Genomic DNA, 9,815 nt, shown 5'->3' on the forward strand with positions numbered 1-9,815 from the left:
GTTGTCGGTGAAGACCAAGGGTAAGTGAGAGGAAAATCGCAACACGCCACATGCGGGGGCAACGACGCGACGTGACAGGTGCAGGCCGGACTAGACGACGCACAATTTATATCAAGGCCGCACGTCGATGACACGATTCGGAACACCTTTGGCGTGTTTGCGATAAAAGAAGGAAAGCAACACTGGAACAATTTTTGTGTGTTACCGACTGTTGCATGATCTGATGGAGATACCTAAAAGAAAGAAAGACAAAAAAGAATACAAAAAAAGAGTAAGTACAACAGTTTAACTTGATTCATGTTGGAGAATTTTTAAACTTTAGAAGAATAAATTACAAAATATTGTAGTACGAAAATCAATTATTAATACATGCCAAACCATTATTTATACAGATTTATTGGTTTCTTGTTTGCTTCTCACAATACAACAGTGCATACCTTTAAACACTATTACGTTGCAGGACAACGTTTGGTTTACGGTACGCCGGCCAGTGTACACCTGCGGCAAGATTTTCTAATCACTCGAGGTCAATAGAGGAAATTGAAGCCTAGCCACGGTTCGCTGAATGTCTGCGGGCCTATCGCAAATATAATAAATCCTTCACATAACTTGTCCTTTATTTTCAACAAACACTAAGCCCCGAGGCCAATAACGCTGATGGCCGTCGTTTCATTTGAAGTGCTAATTTTTTTAACGAAACTTCCTTTTTTGTCACAAGCCGCCTCAAACTAGCTTTCTACAAGTCACCCGATTTTATTAGATGATGGTATTTGTTGTTTTCTTCGTGTTGTAGATTTTTTTATGAAGTGAACAGTAAAGTACATTCTTCTGAACAGAGGTGTTATAGCTGAGCACATCATCGAGATGCCTTACGGTCGAAGCAAAATTGACATGTATAATTACGGATACATCCACAATTACAGGTGGTGAGGATGCACTTGTGCATGAAAAAGCATCGACACTAAGCATAAACAACCGCTCGAACCTGTCTGGAATCAAGCATGACCATGTGCGATGTTTATGCCGAGGGCCGGTATGAGGTAATCATGGTTTTGTTCGACTTCAAGTGTCATTAGGAAAGCACTTTGAACGAACCGCAACGACACATACGCGGTTGACAACTGTATTGCGCAATAATTGAAAGGATGTGCTGCAAATTGATGCCTTATTCATCAGTCCATGTTTTCAGTTGGTTTTAATAGGAATACAATTGGTTACAATATTTGATTGAAATCTCGGAAAAGGCGAAAAGCGTAGAAAACATTCGAAAGCTACAATAAACTAGCCATTATAAGCACATGCATCCATCTGATCAATACCGAGATCGTCGTTGTCTTTTATGATAGCAATCAGCCTAATTTTGATTCACTTAAAAATAACTCACTCTGTAGCGTGTGGTGTATAATTTGTATGTGACAGTGGTCGGCAAAGTACGGAACCTTCATTGTGGCTCTTTGTCGCAAGTGGTCCAACTGATGGTATCCTTACTGAAATTTGACAACAAATTGTAGCTGAATTTGAACCAATAAATTCAACATATTTTAGAAATTGTCCTTTACATCAATGAGAACTTGGGATCCTACTTTATCTGTTGAGTTCTAGAGCCTATGTTGACTTGAGTTCGGACCATACTACAACCTTGAGATACAACATGTAACTGCTGTATCATGGAAGTAATATTTTCATATTCATTTTTTTTTTCATATGCAAAAAAAATGTTAATTTGGTGGATATGTTGGAATACAATGTAAAGTAAACCGCTGTATGCCTAATAATCACATTGAAAAAAGTTAAACTCTGAAATTTCCACACATTTCGAATTTTTATCTCTAAAACTCATTCTTCATGTGCATGTTCTACAAGATACTTGACACTTTTCGCCAAACAGTTTGGCGACCACTGGTTTATGATAATGGTGGAATATAATTATGCATTGATAAAATTCAGCATCACAACCGACTAAGTAATGAAATGAGTAAGGCCAAACAGGCGTTTTTTTTCTGAAAAACGGTTGCCACTGTTTTGGAGATTATTATACTTTTCAATCTAATTTGTTAACACCCTATCAAACAGATCTCGTACTGCCCGCAGTATTACATAGAACAAAACAACAGAATTAGTGTTTAATACCTGCTTGAAGCAGAAATAAGTTTAATGTTTCGTTCAGTTTTCCCATTACTTGATTAATGTTGTTTACAAAATTGTTTACAAAACCACTGCTAAATTCTTAAGATCGTTTACTTAACGATGACCGTAGTGCAAGAAATAAAATGCAAAAGTAGTTCTTTTTGCGAAGGAAAGCATGCATCGCACGAAATGATGAACCGTGAGTGGGACGATGGTGAAGCCACGCGATTGCAATTTATTGCAATGGTCTGTCACGCAAATTGTGTGTAGGTGAACAACTCTATACACGCTTGCGTACGATACACATATTTAGCTCGAGCCGGTCTTGGGTAAACCAATTAATACTGGCAAAGGATTCATTCGAAGGAGGATAAACATACGACGCACGGTTCGGTAAGTGTCTCTTTATTCATCCATACCAAGGTTCGTTGCTTGTTGCCCGCCAGTCTTTCGATTGCTACTGATGGTTTTGTGTTACCGTGTGTAGAATTCACACATTCAGTTATGTGCGTACTGCACATTTACTGACTCATCGTTGCCAATGTTGCCGTTTCTCGTTACTTGTAATAGTGAATCAATTGATCGATCGTGTGTCTATTTGCTCGAATGAATATTGAGATAGAATTACGATTTATTCAACTGTATAATTCACACCAGCGAGGTCATAAAAAGAATTTCAACTTTAATAAGTTGATACAACAACTAATGCAAACACTGAAATTCCATAGAGTTTTATAACAAAAGTACAAAAAATATTAAAACGTAAGTACCATCATCAAAAACTCAACTAACCGCCCGTGTTGATTGAAACACAATGAAAAACTCATTACTATTTCAGTATCAACAAACCCCAAATCATCGCGGCGCAATGGAAAGCACTGGAAAACGGTTCGTCTTCCAAGGTCTGGGATGTGATTGTTATCCACACTGAAGGCTTTAGTTCGAACCAAGCAAACATACCAATAAAACAAAGTCGCCTCTCGCAAACAGCTACGGGCGAAACTGTAATCCACCGAGAAGGTAAAACAAAGTAAACAAACAATGCCGAAAATGGATAGTAGGGTCTTAAGCATGCTTTAGCCACTAAAATTCATCCCACCGAAAACACCGTTTCCCCAAATATTCGTTGAAATTTTTCATCAAAACGAAGTGCTTGTAACCGTGTGTAAGATAAATAAATTTATTTTTGAAGATATTGAAACATGTATTCAAATTTCTTAACGTTATGAAGAACCTTACATGTGTCATTTTGTCTGGAATAATCCTACACTCATGTCAATCAATAATGTACGCAGATTTGTTCGTTTCTTTACGATCATGATCAATATCTCGATATTCTGAATCATCAACGGATGTGAAGCTATGAATCACGGGCCAACCCAGGGATCAGGCGTGCCTAAACGGATCGGTTCAGTATCGAACAAATAACTTCGTCCTTGCAGCTAGTTTCAACCATTGGCAGTAAGGTTAGATTACGTCGATATGCCGCAAATCGACACAGGCGGTATTATAACACCTTTCGGAACATAGCGATCGTTCAACAACGACTAAACATGTCGACTGCATTGTATTTATACAAATCAGATCCGTTTCGCATAGTTTGGCGGTCTGTTTGTCTATTTTACAGATGTTTTAGACCGGTATAGTGTGTGAAGGTGTCCTTGAAGTCTAAATACTTTTCGATTAATCAAAACGTTCATTGTGGATACTTTGGGGAAAGGTTTGTAACGCAGAAAATAAACATTTGCTAGTAAAATATTGCATAACACGACGGAAATGTGTACCACTACGTGATCCCAGTCATAGAGTTTCGATGACAAAACAGATAAAAAGTTAAACAGTTCGTGCAGCAGCATTGCTGATTGTACGACTTTCGAGATTTCTGGCTCTACCAGATATTTCACCTCCTCGTCTCCTAATGAAAACCTTCAACTGACTCATTTGGCAAGCAATTACATTCTTCTTAAACTTAACTGCGGCAACTGGCTCATATCTGGGTGCTGATTTTCATACCAGTCTGGTCTAGGCTGCGCTCGCCTAGATTATTGGTATTGTGGTCGGCTATACAGTGTCTCACGGCGTTCTTCTTCCAACTTGCCACGCATTTCGGTTGTGCACCAATGCAGTGCGTTTTTATGCGTTGCAAGTGTATTACGGCCGATGGAGCTCCCTCCTGTCGCAATTACCGTTTCTGAGGACACTCGCTACTTCATTGAACAAGTGTCTTAGCGTAATATGCCTGCGGGGGACGAAATTGTGGAATCGTGCAAGCATCTGGTTGGTGATAAAATACCTCTGAAATTACCAGCACTTAATCGAGGTTCAATGGAAACTAATTTACATGCATTAGACCATGGTGCGTGAGCGTAAATAACTAACCGCACTTGCTTAGAATCGAGGACGTTCGACTCCAATCTGCTCCAAAACTTGAAAAAGAGGTCACTCGTGCAGGTTGTCTGCTAGATAAGAGTAAAAAAAACAAAGCTATATTAATTGATGGGACAATATTTCATGGACGAAGGAAGCTTCACCGAATAGAAGATGTTTCGCTAATCTCGCACAGCTCGTCCTAATGATCGACTGGCACAGGGAACTTGCCTGATCGACGACGAGGCGACCTTCTGCGCATGCTATTTCATGGTTGCCGAACCGGCCACTTGATCGCTGGATCATCGACTCGCATGCGACACGTCGACGCGGTAGCGGCAATTTACTTTCAAAAAACCACATTCACGTTCCGTTTCGCACATACGTTTTGTACGACGTACGCTTTCGCATACTATGCGCGATGTAGAAGCCACTACCAACACGATCGCATCGTACAGCTCACCCGATCGTAAACCGCTCGAGCCAGCTCGTGAGTGTACCTCCTTCTGCGTCTTATGATTAAGAGCCTCGACGTGCTTTGGCACTCCCACGAGCAACCCGTTTGGTGGGTAGTTTCAGCTGTTTCTGTGTGCGTTGCTCGTTCGATGGTGGTATGCGAGTTTGGACGTAAAATTTACGCCACGGTTCACAGCTGACTTTCATCAGGAAACGGCAAACGACGGCATGCGTGATATCAACGGTCAACCAATGTTACCGTTCGTACGGGATGTGAATCACGATTTTAATGGCAAAGACGAACGCTTTCGACTGGACAAACATTCCCAGAGGGCTTCAATGAACGAACTCGTCAGACTATTGCATTTCAAGCTCGTAACCAAAACATATTTATTTCAGGAATGTTTTAGAACGAAGAGTTCAGTGAAACTGCGAATAAACCTTCTCACTCTCGGGTATATGCGAACAATGTTCAAATTGATTACTATTAGACGAAATATAAGAAGCTTATTTTTTTAACGATCCGGTTACGAGAAAAGTTCACGTTAGTTTCTGAGTTGTACAAAATACGTAAAATATTTTAAATATGTACTATAGACGCTATTTGGCACAATATCGATCCCCTACTGGTTAAAAAAAGCAAATACATCAGCAGGAAACAAACACTAGTAGAATGTTACGAACATTTGAATAGTGTGACACTTTCGTAATTTACACCAATTTAAAAAAATTAGCAGATAGAAGATGAAAATTTCGAATACACCCGAACACATGTCACGTCAGTGTTTTCGCACATTTACCCATTTAACGACACAATGTACTACCAACCTGAGAAATGGAGGTGCTGAAGAAATTTCCATTGGTTAAATGGATGTAGTTTGTAATGTTTTAACGAACGTTTGTGCAGATATTCGATCATTGAAATCTTTCATTTCTTTGTGACAAAAATTCAACCCCAACAGTCTAGACGCTCTCTTTCTCTCAAACCATTTACTTCCTGCTGTCGAACGCTACTCAGTCGCTCCGCATCGACTGAGCTCGACGCACGGCACGCGTGAGATGTGTCCAATCTTGCAAAGATGCGAACCTGAGCTCCATGGAAAGAGGTGAGCTCCATCTGAGCGGCAAAGTACTTTCGATTTCATTTTTCTGCAGCATTTTTATGCTTGGCTCCACTGCATTCCGTTACGAACGCTCTCGCTGCAAAAGAGCTTCAGCTGTATACAGCTCAATTTCACGAGAGCGAGAGTGAGCGAACAAGTCGTGCACATTTCTGCCGTTCCGCGAAGCCACCTGGCATCTGTGCGTACTGCTGGCGAGGGCGCACAAGACGTGCAGGCACCAAAACAGTACAGACAGAAGCCTTTTGCAATTCATCATTGTTTCATCATCATCACAAAGGTAGGGTGGCCGAGACGATCAAGATGAGGGTGATGGAGAAGGTGGAGGGGATTAAACCCCTCCTGTACGTAGTTTTGCGAGCATTTTGTTTCGCAGCCTTCGCTACCGGCCAGTCGGTCAGTCGCGTGTTCGATGAGCGACCCAAAGATGAGAAGTCGATGAAAAGACCAACGGTGGCAATGCTTCGGTGTGCCCCGTGCTGGAGAGTAATGGAATCCGACAGAATTGCTACTGCGATGGAAGAAGCCAAAGCTTTTGGGGTGGCTTCGTTTGTTAATTATTGCACATATACTCACATTGCGTTGCGCTTTATCTCCGGTCGCATTGCCATTATGTAACGCGGCTTCTTTGTGCCTTGTGTCGCACGGTGCTAGCAATGGCAGCATGCTGAACGGAAGATGTCGAAGAGGAGGAAATTCTTTAACCGCAACGGACGACCTCCACAGCACGCTCTCAACCTCAATGCTCCGCAGTCGAAGGTGGCGCTGGACGGTGACGATGATGATGAGCTTTGATTAACTTCCATTATCGGTGTGTGCATGTACGATCAGCAAGCTGCTCGTCTGCTTAATCAAGCTAAAGTATGCCACCAGCACGGGCGGCAGCACCATCTGGAGGAAACCAAACGACTTTAATGCCGGGTAGGGCTACAAACCCTAACCTCACCTAACGCGCGCAATTGCAGGGGGAACAGCGTTCAGTGTATTCAAGCTGTTCGTCTGCATTGGTGTTTGTATCGGGCGGGAATGTTTTCACTTTTCAGTACTAGTAACACAGTAAGCTATGCCATACGCATAGGCGGTAAGTGGTCTCTCTGACTTACTTTTCTCATCCCTTCTTTCTTTAATCAATATGAACAGCAATTTAAAATGACTTACAGAAAATGTGTTCGAAGATTCTTGCAATAGATAAAATACGTTAGGAAGTCAGTCAGCGATGGAAGTAAAATAAAACGTTTACGATCGACGGAACACGACTCTACCAACTTTCGAAAGCTTCCCAATGGCTGCACACTGTTCAAACATGGTCTTACAATCGACTACCGATGTATACGGGTGCGAAACGCGATGGTGTCAGCAAAAACAACTTAACTTGCGCATAGATTTGAATGAGCGATATTTGTGAGCAGTGAAACAGTATTTCGTACTGAACAACTTCCCTGTGCAGCTTCCTAAATGTTTCAACGTGTAAGAAACTGTAAAGCGGATCGTTTGTCTTTTAATTTCCAGTCGCAAAATCCGTAGCAAGCGGGCTAGCCAAGCACTTGAAATTGCGCCTACGGGGGTGACCCGGGTACCACCGAGCGGTGGGTAACGGGAAAATAACAAAAAACCACCAGAAACGAGCACAAGGCAAATAAATCGCACTCTTCGCACACAGCACACATACACTGAAGTTTGGGAGATGTTCAATGCACACGACCTCTCTTGGGCGATGAGGGGAAAAGATGCAAAAAGGAACGAAGATGGAGGCCGCTGCGACAGTCACAATACTATAGGTTGGTTCCACCGAAAACCACCCCACGGCTTCTGCTTGGGCACAGCCACTTAGACTCGTTGCGCCCGTTCAATCGATGCAAAGTCAAACGAAACAACGAAAACGAGAATACGACGACAGGGCACAAAAAAATACTCCCCAAATCCCACCAGCCCAAGACCCACCAGCACCTAGCGCACGGTCGACGCGGATGGGTGGCAGTTGTGCGGGCGCACACACTTTTGTCGAGTTTCGCGGTCAGAGAGTCGTCAAGAAAAGCGAAAGCACAACCGAACGGACCGAGATGTTAGCGAAGACTTCGGTACAGCTTCGTTGATCTTGCTGGTTTTAGGGGAAGCTTTTTACAACACTCGCGACTTACGCGATCGCGCTCTGCCGCGGAGAGACAGAGAGAATAAAGTGCGTGAGACTGGCGATTGAGAGGCGCGAGTACTTAGTCGCGAACACCTTAGTCTACACGTACGCACGCATTCACACACACACACCCAAACACAACATGCAAACTTTTCAACTAGGAGCTTACATGAATTAAGAGATTTTCGAGACTTAAGCCGGTTGACAATGTGGATTGTTGTTGATGAGAGCGATCTCGTTCAGGAGAGTGAGTGTCAGTGTTGTTTATTCTGCCGGCAATGAAATGTGTTGCTCCTGCAGACTGATTGCCTAAAAAAAGCCAAATAATCTTTATACTGATTAGTAAAAAAAATCAATTTAAAACATTACTTTTAACTAACTGTTTGTTAACTTAAAACAATGTGACTAGAAACATTTAAGATTAATTTATAGATTTAAGATTTAAGAGACATAGTTTTTTTTTATGGGATTGATCTTCGATCAATCTTGCAAAAGACAAACGTAAACATTCATCCGTTTGCATGCGGCTTCCGGGCAATTGGTCAACCAGACGCAACTCGCAACCGTTGACGCAATTCCATACCGTTATTGCTGTATATTAGTCTGTCACTTAATTGTACGCCGTCGGTACTATTCGATGCGTCTGCAGTGATTACTGTCGTAGTTGTTACCCACATTAACACCACGAACTACCCACTGACTATTATATTATGTCGAATTTACCCACTAACGATTAGCCTAACGGGGTCCCACAATTGATACATTGCTCGAGGTGTTTCGGATGGAACGGTAGCTTATGGGCAACGATTTTGCGAATTCTTCAGTTTGTTCGTAAGCAACCTGCACACCACATTTTAGTATTTAATAATTTACTTTATTCAAGTTCTATTTTTCAATATGCTTTGCTATGCGTTAGAGCTTACAGCTACACTTTGTTCTTTGTTTCAGGGAGTATTTTATAATTCCTCGGAGTCCTTAATCCACGTCGCCCTTTTTTTTTTTTAAACATTCTTCGATTAATGTAATTCGCCCCTTTCGTTATTCACCTGATTGCTTCATCGGAAATATGTAAAACGAAACGAACATTTATAAAAAAATCTTATCCTTAAAATAACTAATATTCCTGAATGTGATGGCAACTTTGCTGTTTGTATTCTTGGTTTTGTTTGTGTATGAAATCTAATGATAACATTACAACAAACTGTGGCAAGTATAAAGATTTTTTTTACACAGACATACACTAGTGAAGGAATGAATATTTATCTAAACGGATTTGGAGCCTTCGCAGTATTCTAGGGCATAAAATGAAGCCCTTCCTCATAGCATATAGCACATCACCTACATAAAAAAAGGTTGGAATAAACAGTTCCCCAAATAAAATAGTTAAAAAAAAGAATAGAATTCAAAGAAATTGATACAATGAGCAATAAAAAAAACTTATGAAAGCACTTAAATGAAATCAGAATGATGCAAAATATAAACGAATGGTGAAATGTCAGTTTACTCGGCGGAATACGACGTAGGACACCGCCTGTTCATCATATTTTTCAGGTTAATTACATAACTCGTAATGAATAGTTACATGCTTCACTAAAATGTAAATTAAATTGATA

This window comes from Anopheles marshallii, chromosome 3 (assembly GCF_943734725.1).
Source record: "Anopheles marshallii chromosome 3, idAnoMarsDA_429_01, whole genome shotgun sequence".
NCBI lineage: Eukaryota > Metazoa > Arthropoda > Insecta > Diptera > Culicidae > Anopheles > Anopheles marshallii.